This window comes from Gigantopelta aegis, chromosome 4, assembly GCF_016097555.1.
Source record: "Gigantopelta aegis isolate Gae_Host chromosome 4, Gae_host_genome, whole genome shotgun sequence".
Classification (NCBI taxonomy): Eukaryota; Metazoa; Mollusca; class Gastropoda; order Neomphalida; family Peltospiridae; genus Gigantopelta; species Gigantopelta aegis.
In genome coordinates, this window is record NC_054702.1 from 33,177,777 (window position 1) to 33,194,951 (window position 17,175).

At 41.3% G+C, this 17,175-nt stretch overlaps 1 protein-coding gene across 3 annotated transcripts in view; it reads left to right on the forward strand.

Annotated features, from left to right (window-relative positions):
- The window catches only part of LOC121370419 (baculoviral IAP repeat-containing protein 7-A-like), a 52,106-nt gene that overhangs the window by 32,449 nt on the left and 2,482 nt on the right, over window positions 1-17,175 (forward strand). The window contains exon 1 of one of the 3 annotated variants that reach the window (XM_041495637.1): window positions 2,128-2,145. The exons of the other annotated variants lie outside the window; for them this stretch is intronic. The gene's annotated coding sequence lies outside the window, so the exon portion shown is untranslated. Of the gene's footprint in view, window positions 1-2,127; window positions 2,146-17,175 lie in introns of those variants that run through there. 3 annotated transcript variants of the gene reach the window in all.

Sequence of the window (17,175 nt, forward strand, 5' to 3'; positions counted from 1 at the left end):
TTGTTGGGCATGTCTTACAAAATTGTTAAACAAACTGACCTAAAACTTCTACTATGCAACACTGATCTATATTTTGCTTTTGGGGTCACCAGGTCAAATGTCAAGGTCACAATGAATAGAAAGAATCGTCAATGTATTTATTATGGAACTGTTTAAGAAATTGACTATAAACTTCTATCTTATGAACTTAAATTAGGCAAACTAATTACTTTGTAGGTCATAGATTATCAGGTCAAAGGTCAAGGTCACATACAAAAGAGGCAATTGTTGGGTATTTCTAACAAAAAAGAAACAATTGTTGGGCATTTCTGACAAAACTTCTTACAAAATTGTTAAACAATCTTACCTAAAACTTCTACTATGCAACACTGATCTATATTTTGCTTTTAAGGTCACGGTCACAATGAATAGAAAGAATCAATTGTCAATGTATTTCTTTTGGAACTGTTCAAGAAATTGACCTGAAACTTCTACATCATGGCCATTATGCTAAGCAGATCCATATTCTGCTTTCTTTGGGGGTTACAAGATCAAAGGTCAAGGTCACAGTAAAAGGAGACAAATTGACAATGTATTTCCTACAAACTGTTTAACAAACTAACATTAAACTTCTACTTTATGACTTTTATATTAGACTGATCCATAACGATCTAGCTTTTGGGGGTCACCCGGTCAAAGGGCAAGGTCATATTTTGCTCATCGTGTCACTATCAAACTATTTAACAAACCAGCGGGGGGTGGAGGGCACCGAGTCACACCCCCAATTAAACCTTTTTTTTAACTTAAATTTTATAAAATTATACACACATACATAGTTGTACACACCCCCACCCCCCATGTAACAAACTGACCTCAATTGTCTGCTGCATGACTGTAGTGCTAGATAGCCACATATTGGGTTTAGGTCATTAGGTCAAAGTTATTTACATAAAAACAAAAAATTCAAAGTAGTTTTTTTTACAAACCTTTCAACAGGTGCTAAATGATTTTAAGTCATTATCAGTAAAACATGTACATTAGATTTCTATGTATTGCTGTTAAAATCATTGAGAACAAACAACACAAAATCCTCATGTAAAGAGTAGTTTTAGAATGTCTTTTAAGGCCACAGAGTCAAATATCAAGGTCACTGTACATAATTTTGTAAAAGGTTTCTAGGTGATTTTACTGCAATCCATTTGACATGTTCATCTAAAACCTGTAACACGAGGATGGACAGGCTTCACTAAGATCTTTAGGTGCAGGTCACTGCGAAAGAAATTTGTTTTGTTTTTTATAGTGCATAGGGGCCTATTACACTAGTATTAGGCTTGTTTGTACTAAGAAGTGTATTATTATGTAGATCAAACTCAACAGACACAACACCAAACTCCTGAGCTCTGTATAATAATACATTTTGTAAATTGAACCCAATTATTTTAATACATTTCCAATGGGTTGCCCTTATATTGTAGTATATGCAGTATGGGATGGGACAAAGGCCGTTAAAAAATTAGGGTAAAAACAAATGTCTGCATTACTTAATGTTGAATGGTCCTTTGTTGATCTTTGAGGGGCGTGACGATGCCCAGTGGTAAAGCGCTCGCTAGCCTTGATGGCGGTCAGTTTGGGATCGATCCCCATCGGTGGGTCCATAAATCTATTTGTCATTCCAGCCAGTGCACCACGGCTGGTATATCAAAGGCAGTGCTATGTGCTATCCTGTCTGTGAGATGGTGCATATAAAAGATCCCTTGGTACTAATGCAAAAACATAGAGGGTTTCCTCTAACACTATATGTCAAAATTACCAAATGTTTGACATCCAATAGCCGTAACATATTATTGTGCTCTAGTGGTGTCGTTGAAAACCCCCCACCTTTTTGTTGATCTTTGTGGCAAGTCAACAACAAGTAATGCAAAATCTTGCACTTTTAATACCCGCTCTCTTTCACACTCGCAATAAAATATAGAATATCAGGTTTTTACTTTTTGATAACGTGGTTATTTGGCGACTTTTTTTTTTAATCATGCAACCCTTTACAAGTTATATTTTTGTAATGTTTCAGTCAAAAGCGGTATAGAAACGCATCCCACGATACCCCCATCTCCTTGAGAGCGTTACGTAAACAGGCACGGTGGAGACAGGGCTCTAGTCATATCGCTGGTCGGTAAATGTACATAGTCTTATTCAACTTACTGTGCTAGCACAACAAATATGCTATTCAACCTGAGTCATACCTACACACTGCAGAATTCTCTCCCTTGCCGGATATGCGCAATGCTATCCTTGCACGGGCTACCTGTAACTTCATTCTCAATTCTGCAGTCCACCTGTTAACACCTGTTAAGCTTTGGCAAAAAGTTTTCTTTACTTGTAATTTTGTGTTTGTTTTTTTGGTTGAACTTGACATACGGTTGGTAGTTGGGAATTCTGTGTTGAATTTACCATGTCCGACGCGAGTTCGTTGACAGCTAGCGCACGGAAAGTTTGTGCTCGAGATGGTTGTCCATTTCCTTTACGACGTAAAGACACACACGTGTTGTGTCCGGACTGTCGGTCTTGTTCTCAAGACCGTCAGTGTGAGATCTGCGCCACGTGGTCTCCTGACCAGTGGGTTCGGTTCGGTTCGCAGACTCAGGTTTCGGGTACCAGCAAAATCTTGTCGTCTGCTTCGGCAGTAGTCGGCAAGTCGGACTTAGTGGGTAGGTCCCATAAGTCTGTAGACACTTCGAAAAGTGTCCGGAAAGGGGGGGAAACACAAGGGTGTTTCTTCTTCGGTCCGTGTTACGAGTACAGTTACAGATACTTCGGGGGAGCACCCCCCCCCCCCTCCTATTGTGACCGTGGTACGTGAGCCGTCTTCGTTAGTGACGGCGCCTTCGTCTGTTTGTGTGGCTTCGTCGCGGGCGTCGCCATCGTCGTTACGGTTACCTTTACAAACAGAAGGGGGGCAGGGTGGAGTCGTCGCGGCACCGGTTTTGACGACTTCATCGGTTACCGAGCACATGCACTCCGTTGTGCATAGGTCCACTGCTTCGTCCGCAGAGCAGGTGGCCCCGACTTTGCCTTCGATTGCTGACAGTCGCTTCGGCACCTCAGCATTCTCAAGGCCCGAGGAGAGTTCTGCCAGTTTGCTTCGAACTGAGCCAGTTGTTCCGATGCCGGGATCCGTCTCTGATGGCATCCCGACCGATGTTTACCGTTGGGTGGAGGACTCATCCCGTTTGGGTCCTCCGTTTGCATATGCCCCAAGGGTCCGGTGACTTCGGTAGCAACGGACATCTCCTTTTTTGCACCGTCTTTGGTCCCCTACCTCTTCGACTTTACTCGATAGAGGACGAGGTTCGCGCAGATACCCCTCGGCTGGGGGTACTCTGTGGCCGCAAACTCCGACCGTTCCGCACTTGGCGCAGGAAACTACCGTTAGGCTTTCAGGAAACGTTGTTTCGGAGTTTTGTGGAATTTTTGAACGCTTCGCCTCAGTTGGGATCATTGCTTTCGCAGACGGGACCGTCGGGTGCGGCTCCCATTCCTCCTCCCCCCCCCCCCCCCCCCCCCCGGTTTTCCGCCAAAACCAGCAGAAACTGCGTCTCGACAGCAGTTTGACGATGCAGTTAGTGATTGTCGTTCGGTTCCTATTGTTTCCGTCTCGGGAGACGCTGCCCCAGGGGCGTTTCGATTAGGGGGAGGAGTCCATATCGATCTTCGGGATCCAGTGGACAGTGACCTGGCTTCAGAGGAAGCGTCGGTTGGACCGGATTCTGTCGCTGACCCAGCTCTCTCTCACTTCGGTTCGGAGGTAGAGGAGGAGTGCGATTATCCGGCGGTTCTGGCTTTTGTCAGGGACCAGGTCCGACAGGTATGCGGGGACGCTATACCTCAGGTTGAGGCCCAGCCTACATTCAAGGGTGTCTCCTTCGGGAACCGTTCTTTGAATTTGGTCACTCCTCGTGAGGAGTCGGGTTTACCACTTGCACAGGAGGCGCACAGTTCACTTTGTGACATTGATGTGTTGATCACTGGCAGTGATCGTATCCTGGGAGTGGGTGTTGATGAGTACCCAACGGCACTGCCTACGGGGAAAATCCTAACGGGAGCGCGCATTTTTCGTGCCGACTCCTATGAGACGTTGGGGACGGATTTTCTCGAACATCCGGCGGTCGTTCCCGCTAGTGTCCGAGCCGCTTGTTCCCCATCGCCGCATGTGTCATTGCCAATCGCGGATCTGGAATCGTTCGAACGGCTGGCTAAGTCGATGTTCCAGGTTAATAACCATTTAGGTACGTTCCTATTTGGCTTGGATAAGGCTGTCGAGAGCCTTCCCGCGATGGCGAAAGGCTGTTTGGAGGCTGCGTCAAAAGCCTCTAAGCATATCGCTCAGTTATCTGGCCGATTGTTTGCGAACAGTCTTTTGTTACGGCGTGACCATTACCTGGCGGGTTTGAGTGCGTCAAACGTTGCGAAGACGTTTTTTCGTACACGTTCGGTACGGGAAAATTTACTTTTCGGTCCCGATTTTAATATTGTCCTAGACAAGGATTTGTCGCGACCAGTCCTGAACACTCGACCCTCAACCTCTGGTAAACGTCGGTCCACGTTTTCGGGGTTCAAGCCTCCTCCTGTAAAAAAGGCTGCTTTTTTACAGTCGGCTCAGATCCCTAGGGTTTCTGACACTAGGAGGCAACCAGGTAACAACCCGTCTTCCGCTAAGCGAGGACGCAAACGTCGTACTACGTTCCGTTCTCAGTCCACCAAAGGCGTTGCGCCTACGGGTGGTAAGCGGTTGGGGTGAGGGTACGTGAACGATCGGCAGTTGCTTTCGGAGGTACCGTTAGCAACCATACCCGTGGGGGGCAGGCTCCGCCATTTCCTTCGAAATTGGTGCAAGCTGCCTGGGTTCTGTCGGTCGTTCGACACGGTTACAAAATACCCTTTTCTTCGAGCCCCCCTCTTACTTCCACTCCGAGAATGCCGCCGTTACCGTCCGCGGATCGGCGCGTTTTAGTGGAGAGTATGATTGCCGAGTTTCTCGACAAAGGGGCCATCCAGAGAGTCAGTCTGGACACTACTGGATTTTATTCTCATCTTTTCTTCGCCCGGAAGAAAAATGGGGAATGGAGACCAATCCTAAATTTGAAGCCACTGAACGTCTACGTCGATGTTCCTTCCATGAAAACGGAAACGGTTCATTCGGTCCGGAACCTGCTTCAAATTGGGGAGTGGGCTGTGTCGATCGATCTGAAAGACGCATACCTCCATGTCCGTTTTGGAAGTTTCTGCGCTTCCTGTTCGACGGGAAAGCGTACGAGTTTCGTGTGCTTCCGTTCGGTTTGGCGACGAGTCTCCATGCTTTTACACGTGTGGTAAAAGCGGTGGTAGGTCATGTTCATTTGTTAGGGGTTCGAATGCATACCTATCTGGACGATTGGTTGATCCCAGCTTCGTCGCAACAGGAGTGTCAGACCAATGTCGGGTTGGTTTTGGACACGATCCTCCAATTGGGTTTTATTCCCAATTGGGTGAAATCGGAGTTAACGCCGGCTCAGATTTTCACATATCTCGGAGTGGTCTTCGATCTTGTGGTAGCGTCGGTTCGTCCCACCGATGCGCGTATACACAATTTCCAAACGTCGGCGCGACGTTTGATGGGGGAGCAAAGTACTACGGTACGATCTCTCCACGTGGTGTTGGGCCACCTCGAATCTCTGGCCTCATTGATCGTGCGGTTCAGACGATTCAAACGACCACTCCAGTGGCATTTGTCCCCACGGTGGGACGGTCACAATTGGGACACGATAGTGCCTCTGGGCCCATGGTTCACTCATCCGATACAGGAGTGCCTGTCGGACAAGTGCATGTCCCTATCGGTTCCGTTGCACCCCCCTGCTCCGGATCTGATCCTGTTCACGGATGCGTCGCTGCACGGGTACGGGGCGCATCTGTTGGATCAACACATTTCAGGGGTATGGAATCTCTCCGAGAGGAAGCTTCATATCAACTGTTTGGAGATGGAGGCAGTGCATCGTGCCTGTCTTCATTTCCGGTGTGTTCTTCGACACCGTCGAATTCTGTTGAGATGCGACAATACGTCGGTAGTGGCATATCTCAATCGTTGGGGTGGAACCAAATCGGAGACTTTGGGTCGCAAAGCTCTTGCGATTTTGGAATTCTGCGACCAACTAGGGACCACTCTGTGGGCGAAACACATTCCTTCATCGGTGAATGTGTTAGCAGATGCCCTCAGTCGACATACCCCTGTTCAGACGGAGTGGATGTTGAACAAAGGGGTGGTCGCAGCGGTTCTTCGGGTGTGGGGCAGTCCACAGGTGGACATGTTTGCCACACGGTTGAACAACCAATTGCCGGTGTTCGTGTCCCCGGTACCGGACACATTGGCGTTGGAGTACGACGCGTTAAGTATGGATTGGACGGGACTGGATTTTTTATGCCTTCCCTCCTCCTGTCTTACTCGGCAAGGTGTTGACCAAAGTGGTCCAGGAACCTTGTCACGTGACGTTGATAGCTCCTCTGTGGGTGGCGCAGCCCTGGTTTCCACAGCTCCTGTCACTGTTAGTGGCAGTCCCGTTCCGATTACCAGTGTTGTCCGATCTACTCAGCCAGCGACTGAGTCAGACGGTGTGGCATCCGAAGCCGGAGGTCTTCCGGTTTCACGCGTGGAGGTTATCAGGGCTTCCTTGCGACGCAGAGGTTTTTCGACAAGAATTGCGCATCTCGTCTCTTCAGCAAAGCGCAAATCTACCGAGTCGGTTTATCAGTGTCAATGGCGTATGTGGGTTCGTTGGGCGAACGCACGGGATTTCGATTCCTTATCGCCTACTGTCAACGATTTAGCGGAGTACTTTCTGGCGTTGGTCCAAGAAAGGAAACTTAAAGTCACGACAGTGAAAAGTCACAGAGCTGCGATTTTCACTACTCTTAAACAGTGTGGATGTCGTGACTTTTCTACCAACTTGGTGTTGCATGATTTACTTAAATCATTACAATCCACGGTTGAACGACCTTCCATTATTCCGAAATGGAATGTCTTTCTGGTGTTGCATGCTCTTAAGGGTGCGCCTTATGAGCCGTTGAGGTTTGCTAGTCTTCGTGCCTTGACGTGGAAGACTCTGTTTCTGGTTTCACTGGCAGCTTGTCGTCGGATCAGTGAGATACATGCTTTTTTGCATGACTTGGGTTGATTACAATTCGGACGGGTCTGTCACTTTACGTACCGACCCTATCTTTGTTGCTAAAAAACCAGTCTCCAGGGGAAGAGTTTCCACCTACTGTCATTCACAGTTTATCTCGTACACTGTCATCTGATAACTCGGATAGACTTCTTTGCCCGGTGAGAGCATTGAAGTATTATTTGCAGCGTACGAAAAACCGGCGGCAGGGTAAAAAGAGATTGTTTATTTCTTATACCATTAGGCCGGGTGATGTCACAAAAAATGCTTTGTCTCGATGGATAGCAGCTACCATCAAGCTAGCATATGAGATGGCGGGTGATCATGTGTTACGGAATTTCTCTGTTAAACCACATGAGATCCGAGCCATTTCTGCTTCCCTGAATTTTCATGACTCTTTAGATATTATAAAGGTCATGAATGCAGGGGTTTGGAAAGGACGGCACACTTTTGACCGTTTCTATTTCCGGGATATGGCGGTTGGTCCTGACGGTACGCGTAGGATCCAGACAGTCATTGCGGCTCAACACGTCGTGTCTGTGCGCAGGGCAACGGAAAGGGGTCGACCTCTTTTCCGTCCGACTGCCATCGTTTCACGCTTCGGACATGTTTAACACTCCACTCTTTTCTGAGGGATGGGTTTTTTTGTAGTGTTGTCTACCGTTTCCTCTCCCTGGGGAGATGTTTTTCCTCCTTTTCATGGGGATGAGTTTTTTCTTTTGGGAAGCCCCTTTTTATTCCCAAATGTTTTTTGACTCCTTGTTACCGTATGTCGTGGTTCGTCCTATCTCCATGTCATTACTTCAAAGGAGCTTTTTGGGTACGGGTAAGTCCTCTATTTTCTTACCTCCTCCCATTAATGTTGAATTCACGTGCTCTAACAGTGTCATTGCACGTCCGTTATAGCATATTTGTTGTGCTAGCACAGTAAGTTGAATAAGCCTATTAGAAAATTTGTTTCTAATTTTCATTATTATTCATACTTACCTAGTGCTAGCACAACAAACTATACCTCCCACCCACCCCTATGAGGCTTTCCCTCGGTGGGTGGACTTTGAACCGAGAATGAAGTTACAGGTAGCCCGTGCAAGGATAGCATTGCGCATATCCGGCAAGGGAGAGAATTCTGCAGTGTGTAGGTACGACTCAGGTTGAATAGCATATTTGTTGTGCTAGCACTAGGTAAGTATGAATAATAATGAAAATTAGAAACAAATTTTCTAATTTTTGACCAGAACGACACGTAATCTAATAGTTCGAGTCACCTCCAGTCCTCCCCTTATTGATATTGATATGTAGTTCCCCTACATATCAATACGCGGAGGGCTGGAGGTGACTCGAGCTAGCAATTTAATGGTCACTGAGCAGAACTATTAACCGTGTTCAAACACGCACGTGCTGTTCAACACATGACTTTACATAATGAGCACGGACATTACTTCAAAAATAGAAAGTTGCGCATTTTAATTAAAGCCGCACACCCTAGTTCCATCCAGCGAAAATAAATTATAATTTGGTTAATCTACAAACCTGTAACACACTTAGATCACGTTTTTATCAAATGGAGTGAAAAAGCAGGTTTTATATCGATAAATACCATGGGAATCCCCATGTCCCAATTGCTTGAAATAATTTTGAAAGTTAGTATTCTGATGTCACCGGTAGATGTCGCTCGAAGCACAACAATGCCTACGTCACGACAAATTTCACAGACTTGGGGTGCGTTCGTTTCACCTCTCCTGGACATGTTCCAACTGTTCTGTCCTAGTTGTATCCCCTCTCCAGATATCGTAAGACTTAGCAAAATTATTGGTTTTAAGGGTTTGTAACGTTTTGTATTGAGACACTTACTTGTCTGAACTTTATTGTTACTGAAAATGTTCACGAACTGTGAAGAAAAATCTCACAAATGAACAACAACAAATCGGATGTTGATTGCGTGAACCGTGCACGAGAAAATAAACCGAACCAAAATGATAACGGTCATGTGATATACCAACGTCTGTGATATTGAAATGGAAATATCCCCTCTAAAAATAGATTGGACCTCGCTTGCTTAAAGGAGAGGACAATTAAGGCATTTGGCCTGGTATGCATATTCAATCATATATAATGCACATTATTGCTTAATATCAACACGTATAATCGTATAGTTAAATAATAATTAATAAAACGGTTAATTATGACGGCTATAATATATAACGGGCGCAGCCATTTTGTGCCATTTTGTACCATTTCAGTGAGTACGCCCTCTGGCGAGCTGGTGGTTACGTAATACTTAACGCGTCACGTCAGGAATGAGCCTTTAAAAACTAGAGAAACACAATCTACCTGGTTTTTGCGGGATGATAAATAGTCATACATTGCAATGTTCTGTAATAATACACATCCCAGTAAGCCAGCAATAAGTATATCCAGCACTATATATATTTGTTTTTAATACAAAATAAAATACCATTGTTAAAGTGGCTACACAACAAGTCGAAATAATTAACAATGTTTTGTCCATGCATTAACCTACGTACTGAAATGATACACAGGGTGTTTTCTTAGTTAATTGGTCTATGCTGTTAGTTGCTTCTACCTGTAATTCCTGATTGGCAGGTGTGTATTTGATTGGTAACCAGACGAGCCAATTAACTGACGCTGTCTAGACACAAAAATACATACCGGTATTGTGGAATATTACCTGTCGCCCCTAAAATGGTAATGGACATGGTTTATTACTGTAAATAGTTCTGTAAAACTATTGATGAAGTAGACTTTTCCATCTAAAAAACCAGAACTGACCAATTACGTAGTCCCAAAGAAAAGAAAATTATCACTTGGGTGTCGTAGGTTGTCGTTTTTGCTCCAACGTAGCATATCAATAGGCCTAATAGTGTACATTTTTCCTTTGGATTATTAAACAGAGAAAAATACTATAACCCCATTTTGTTCCGTTAATGCAACTTGAAATGTATTTAGTTAATTAGTTTATTATATTATTACGTCATTTATGCTGTTTTACAAGTCAGGTTGATCAAAGAAAAGCGCCTTGTCGAAAATTACTGCTTTTGTTTACATTGTACATACAGGAGATGATCAGGAGCTGACGTCACTTCGCCCCAAGCTATCCCACCGGACGTCACAAAAACGAAACAAAATGGCTGCCCCCAGTTAGCAGGAATAATCATGTTTTTTTTATTAACTCTAAAATTACGCGTTTTTCATTTGCTAAATTGTCAGTATGTGTTGGTGGTCCGGGTATGCATCTTTCCAACACATAAGGCTCTTGTTTGAGTTGACCCTACCTTTAACGTTTTTTTCTTGACAACACGTCTTGTGAAAAAATGCATTTCGTGGTTTTACAAACATCAGGATTACCAAAAAGCACTTCAGGTGAATGGAAATGTGTATTCTAAATAATAAAATGTAAGTAAAGTGCAATTTTATTTGTGAAAAATGGGGTTTAATAGCGAAAAACAACGCCGTAATGGTTAACAAATAGCCGTAACTAGGGTGTGTCCCTTTAATGTTTTCACTTAATTTACAACTACTGTAATAACTACTTTTAACTTACAAAGACGTTGTCAGAATTTTATTTTTTTTAATAAATAAATAATGTGGGGGAAAAAGTTCGCACCATATGCACACCTTTTAGTACAGTATGAAATGTCAGATATTTGGGGCTAGCTAGATTTTCATGCCAAAAATTTTTTGGACTACTTTTGTTAATTAGGGTATGTTGAATTCAACGCATTCCAACAAACCAGATGTCTTTGATCCCAATATTGGTGAGCACTCACACGAGGAAGCGGATACCTTGATCCCAATGCATGTGCTTGATGCATCCAAGACTGACGGATAAAGATACAGATGTCTTCATTTTCTTAATGGACTTGTTTTCAACTTACAACATTCCAGGCAAGCTTCATTTCATCACTGGGAAGGGGAAAGCGAAACGGACAATTGACATACAGCCAAGATGTATAGCAGTTGGAAGCGAGAGAAGTAAAGGACTACTAGGCCTTCATGCTTTTACTAGTGCTGATTGGGGAGGAAAATGTGCCGGTATATCCAAAAGTAGGTGGATAAAGCATTATCTAAGCCTTGGATCCAGTTCTGAAGTAGTTGACGTTTTCCGTCAATTCGGTGAGGATGGTTTCGACTTGGACAGCATGTCAAATGAGCTTGAAAGATTTGTGTCCGCAGTGTATGCCAAGAACAGCAAATGCAGCACAGTAAAGGAACTGAGATGGGAACTGTTCAAATCCAAAAACATTGAAGCTAAAAAGTTGCCACCAACTCTTGGAGCACTGAAACCACACATTCAGAGAACCAATCTCATATCGCTAATTGGTAAAGGGTATAAACAGCCACGGCCAAACATATCATCGCTTACTGACAATGGATGGGAGAAAACATCAGATGGGACAATTCCCCTTAAGAAATGCCTTAAGCTACCTGCACCTCAGGCAGTTGTTGAACTTGCCAAGTGTGGGTGTCATGGCAAATGTGCCAATAACTGCTCCTGCCAGAAAAATAACTTGCCATGTACAGCACTTTGCAAATGTACTGACTGTGGTGACACAGTTGATTACAATATGACATGTCAAGAAGATATTGACTAGGTGACCAGTAGGCCCTAGCTTAAATGCTTATTGATTGGAATTGGAATATTCTGATCAAACCTTGATTCGTGTACTGAAAAGATAACTCAAAATGTATAAACTGTGTATGTTAAGTTTATAGATAATATAGTACGATTTAATATGTATTGCTGCTACATGTTTGTGACCTACATTGTTAAAATGCTTGCTTCAAATTTAACAAAAACTGATTACAATATGAACCCACCAACTGTTTATATAAATTAATGTCAAACAATTTGTGCAAATTTTAACTTCTGTAAAAATTAGCGCAACTTGTTTTAACATTAATTTTTACAGACAGATGTTGAGTTAATATAGTAAATAGTGTTGGTTAAATTTTAAGCAACCTTCTTAATAGTGTAGATACTTCAAATGGTCATTCTATGATGAGGCTTATCTACATCAAAATAGTTTTAGGCACGCATACATCATTTAATACCCGAAAAATCAAAAATGGTCGCCATTTTGAATTTTTCAAATGTCTATTCTATGGCGAGGCTCCTCTACATCAAAATTGATCAAAAGAATTTGAAAAAAAGGTTTTAGGCACTCATACATTCAATTAATACCAGAAAAAAAAAAATCCAAAAATGGCCGCCATCTTGAAATTCAAAATGGCGGCTGAAGATGTGGATAAAAAAAATGGCACCCAACTTTTTTGAAATCAGCACACCAAAATTAATAAAGTAAGACAATAAAATCCATTTTGGCACAAAAATCTAGCTGGAATACATATGAAACCGTACTATTTTGGAAAAATAAGATCGTCTGTTTAAACTCGCACAGAAAATATCGCATTGAATGTGTTGCCGAAGGTCCCAGATGATATGTGTTAACGAAAATGGTTAAATCAAAACAAAAAGTTGTATTCTTCTACCAAAAATGTATTATATCGAACAATGTAGGCCTATTACTAAAAACTACGATACAACAGACTGTATCGAAACAGGATACACCTAATTTGCATATCCAGGTCACGTGATTCTCCATTTAACTCTGTCTGAAAGCCCGAAACCATGGAAACTAAATGTTTTTGATGTCAGTTTTATTTTAATCTAGTGTTCACCATTAAAATAATTTATCTTGGGTGTCAAATATTATTTTGATCGCCTTTATAAAAACGAAACTACTTTTATCAGTTAGCGATGTCAATGCGATGGATTCATTTGAAGAATATAAAAATAAAACGAACAGAAAATTTTAATATAATAACGAAACTTTGTATCTGTTAAGGCGCGCGTGCAAGTTAGGGTTTTAGGGTGGAACCCCTCCGTATTCAAAGATATTTTCTCTCTCTCCCCCCCCCCCCCCAATATATTTTCCGGAGCATGACCCCATAAAACTGCGCATGTCTGAGTAAGAACCCCCCCCCCCCCCCCCCCCCCCGCTCCCATCCTTGTTAAAATGCCTGCATACAAGCATAACCACATCTACTGGACTAATGCAAATGCTGCGCCTTGCCGCTCCATAATTATATGTGTGACATGCTATGTTCGGATTTTGTGATTGGTTCCTAAAATTGATGAAGTTCAAAGCAATCCCCTCTGCGGTCCTATCGGCCTTCCCGAACTTGTAAGAATACATAACCTACCGGTAGTTTCGTTTAATTTAAGAGTGATTTGATGGGATTTGGGGAGAGAAACATTACCGAGCGTAAATGCAGTTCACCTTTATTAGTGCAACAAAAACAATTCTTATTATTATTTATTTTTGTTTAGGCAATTCATCTTTGTGAATAGCTATAATATTATAGGCCTGTAAATCGCATGCAAAATTACACTGTATTACCGTACCATAAAGTTTAGTGATTTTTTTTATGAAGTACAACAATAATAACTTGGTGATTTAATGTACATCCAAACAAAAACAAACAAAAATTTAAAAAGAAGGAAAGAAGAAAAAAACCCTCAAAACAAAACAACACTGATATTCGCTGATACGTTAGCGCTACTGATATCTTTCGTGATAAAAGGAAGTGGTACTTGTTCTGTCAAATGATCCATTTTTGTAATAAATATCAACTGCTTTATAACATCTAATATAACAACAAATCATTTTTATTTTTTTTAATCGATTTGGAAAGGGGAAACAATGACCTCACGTGATCAGCTGTCGAAAATGGCGCGAATGTCCTTTTGGGTACTAGACGTAGTCCGGTCGTTATAATAAAACGTGTTCCATATAACTACGCTTTAGTAATATTTCGAAGTGAAACTACACTGTTCTTGTAATTCTGGTGATATAGCTATGTATAATACAGTTCGTTGTAGCATGTGGGTAGGCCTACACTGAGGAATAAAAACTGCAACATCATAGATTGAAAACAAACGCATCTTTATTTATTTTTATTTTTTTGTTAAATTTGTAATAAACACCCATTCTGAGCTGTCAGTTGTCTATATCTTTGAGGATTTTATGCACCTATTATCCATTAACGTTTTCATATGTAAAAAATTTAAAACCGTCAAAACCATAGCGACGCTATGACGACGGTTCCATGTGACGTCATAATACTTGACCTAGAACGTGTATAGTATACACTGCAGCACTACGGGTTAAGTCCATGTATTTTTAAGGCGTCTGGTCCATCTTTAAAGCAAAACATTAGTTTGATTACAAAGAGCAGGCGTGCACACACAAAAATTATAAAATAAAACAAGCAGGCTTATAGATATTTAAAACTTTAAAAGAAACAATCGGCCTACACTTTGTTAAAGGAAATCATTTCTTTAAACAATTTTAAATACCCCATATATATATACACACACACACACACACACACACACACACACACATATATATATATATATATATGAACATTTGTTACAAATGAACAACCAGTAGACAATATATAGACAGTAGTTATATATATAACACATCAGACTGTCTGCTGGTTCATTTGTAAGGCTTTTCATCAACAATAAAGTTTAAGCAAGTAAGTATCTTATTAGAAAACTACAAAAACTTTAAAATTATTAATTTTATTAAGTCCTTTTTTATTCCTTAAACTTGATGATATCGGATACATATTAACACATTTAGTTTCAGTACCTGTTCAATGACCACACATACATTAGTCCCTCTAGCTACAGCATCCCTTTTTAAATGTTAATACAGAACTTGGCCTTTTCAAACCGGATACACCTTAAATTTACTTGGTCCCTCACATTTGCGGTTCCATCTTCAGGACATTTTCTAGCATTATTTTATATATATATATATATATATATATATATAAATTGCCATTAATATTTTAATTACCTAATCCCATGCGGGGCAGGACATAGTTTAATACGCAGTTGATCTAGGATTGATTCCTGTTGGTGGTCCTATGGGGCTATTTCTCATTCCAGCCAGTGCTCCACAACTGGTGTAAAAAAGGCTACGCTATTTATTATTCTGTCTGTGGGCTGCTGCATATAAAAGATTCCTTGTTGCTAATCGGAAAGAGTAATCCATTGTGTGACAGCAGCATGTTTCTTCCCTAATATTATCTTATATTGAATATTATTTAAATATTTGAATACACATACATGTATTTGTGAAGAAATATTAACATCTGTCACTGATGACAATAATACTTATACAATCGGCTCCCTTTTTCTTTCTTTATTTGCTGCAAACAAATTTAGGTAACTTAAATAATAAATGCATGTAGCACAATTTATGTTTTTAATAAAATATGGTGGATATCACCAACTTGTCAATATTTCTTCCAAAAGCACCATCAAAAGCATCCTTGTGGAGGACATGTTACACAGAATAGTCAAAATGTCTCATTTTTGAAAGGTAAAACAGAGCGATACTGGATTACGAAATATAAACGTTATGTTGGTTCGACCCGTACCCCTCTATATCAAAGGCTCTAAAGACTAACCCTAACCCTATACCTAAAACTACCCTAACCATTGAAAGGGGGTTACTGGTCGAACTCATGCCACTAATTCTAACAAATCAAATATTTCTTTAAAATTGTTTGGAGGGGGGAGGGGATAAGGACGACTTGCCACATATTGTTAACCAGTACCATGCTACACAAAGAAACACGCTTTACTCTATGTATATATATAGTTATGTACTTTTTTAAGTAAAATATTTTTCTATTATTAGCATTTCCTTTGTTATTTGAGATTACTGTTGTAACAAAACAAAAATTCTATTGACTTTTTTTCCGCGCACCTTGCTCTACATCACCACAAGGAAGTAGAGCGCTGGTTCGTTTTGCATAGGGGCATTGGGTTTCTTTCCCTACATATCAATATCAATAAGGGGAGGGAGGGTTGGAGGTGACTCGATCTAGGTATGAATAAGAATAGAAAAAAGTATTTCGGTCACCTCTAGCCTTTCCCTTATTGATACATTGTAAGGTAGAGCTAGAGAGGACTGTGTGTAATACTGCAGCAATCGTGGATGACCAAATGGTAGCCAGCTAGTGTCTAAGATATACATTGTTTCCTGAATCTCAATCTGATGCTACAGAGCTTTAGTTTGATTATTCTCGAGTCTAGTCATGACATTAAACTTACATGTTGTTAACCAGTAAGGTGTCATGTGGGCACACACTTTACTCTACGTAACCACAAGAAAATATATCGCCCCAACCAACACTATGGTTTGAACTAATTGTAGGCCTACGTTTAATGAATTATTTAAAAAAATATGAGGGATCTAATTCAGTCCATAGTGCACACCTGAGATGCTTGGGTCGTAGTTTTAATTGAACCACCTCCTCAGAACCAGTGGGTTTTTCCCATCCCAACTATCCTAATCATGTTTGTTGAAGATAATAATGAAATTCAAGACACGTTGATTCCTACACATGTTTAGCTGCACATTCATCAAACCATCTAACACTGAAAAGGTGTCTATAATTGTGTGCATCAAATTATCTGAATAATACATATTCTAATTAAAAAATGAAATTGTCTGCATCAGTGTATGTCGTAATTATATTTCTATAGCACTGCTCCTGACAGTTTTAAGAACTCCATTCCAGAAAGGAAAAATAAGTCAGAGTACATTAATGAACCAAACAACATAAAATTAGAAGAAAACATTATTGGTTAATTGGTTCATTTTTGCAACATATGTCTCTTGTACCAATTACTTCATCAATTAATAATGCTTGGTTTTCACTCACCTTAGCATTTTGATGAGGGGGATTTTTCACTCTCCTAAGCATTTTGAGCTGTGCGATTTTTCACTCGCTATGGTTTTCCAAAAGCCAATGACTGCATACAGGACCATCAAACCTCGGATGTAGGAACAACTTTGGGATGGTGGTGTGTCACATACTATTACTAGGTCACTGTGACTTACTTTTCACGGTCTACCGCACATAATAGTAAATTCTTGTCCGGATCGTATCTTGC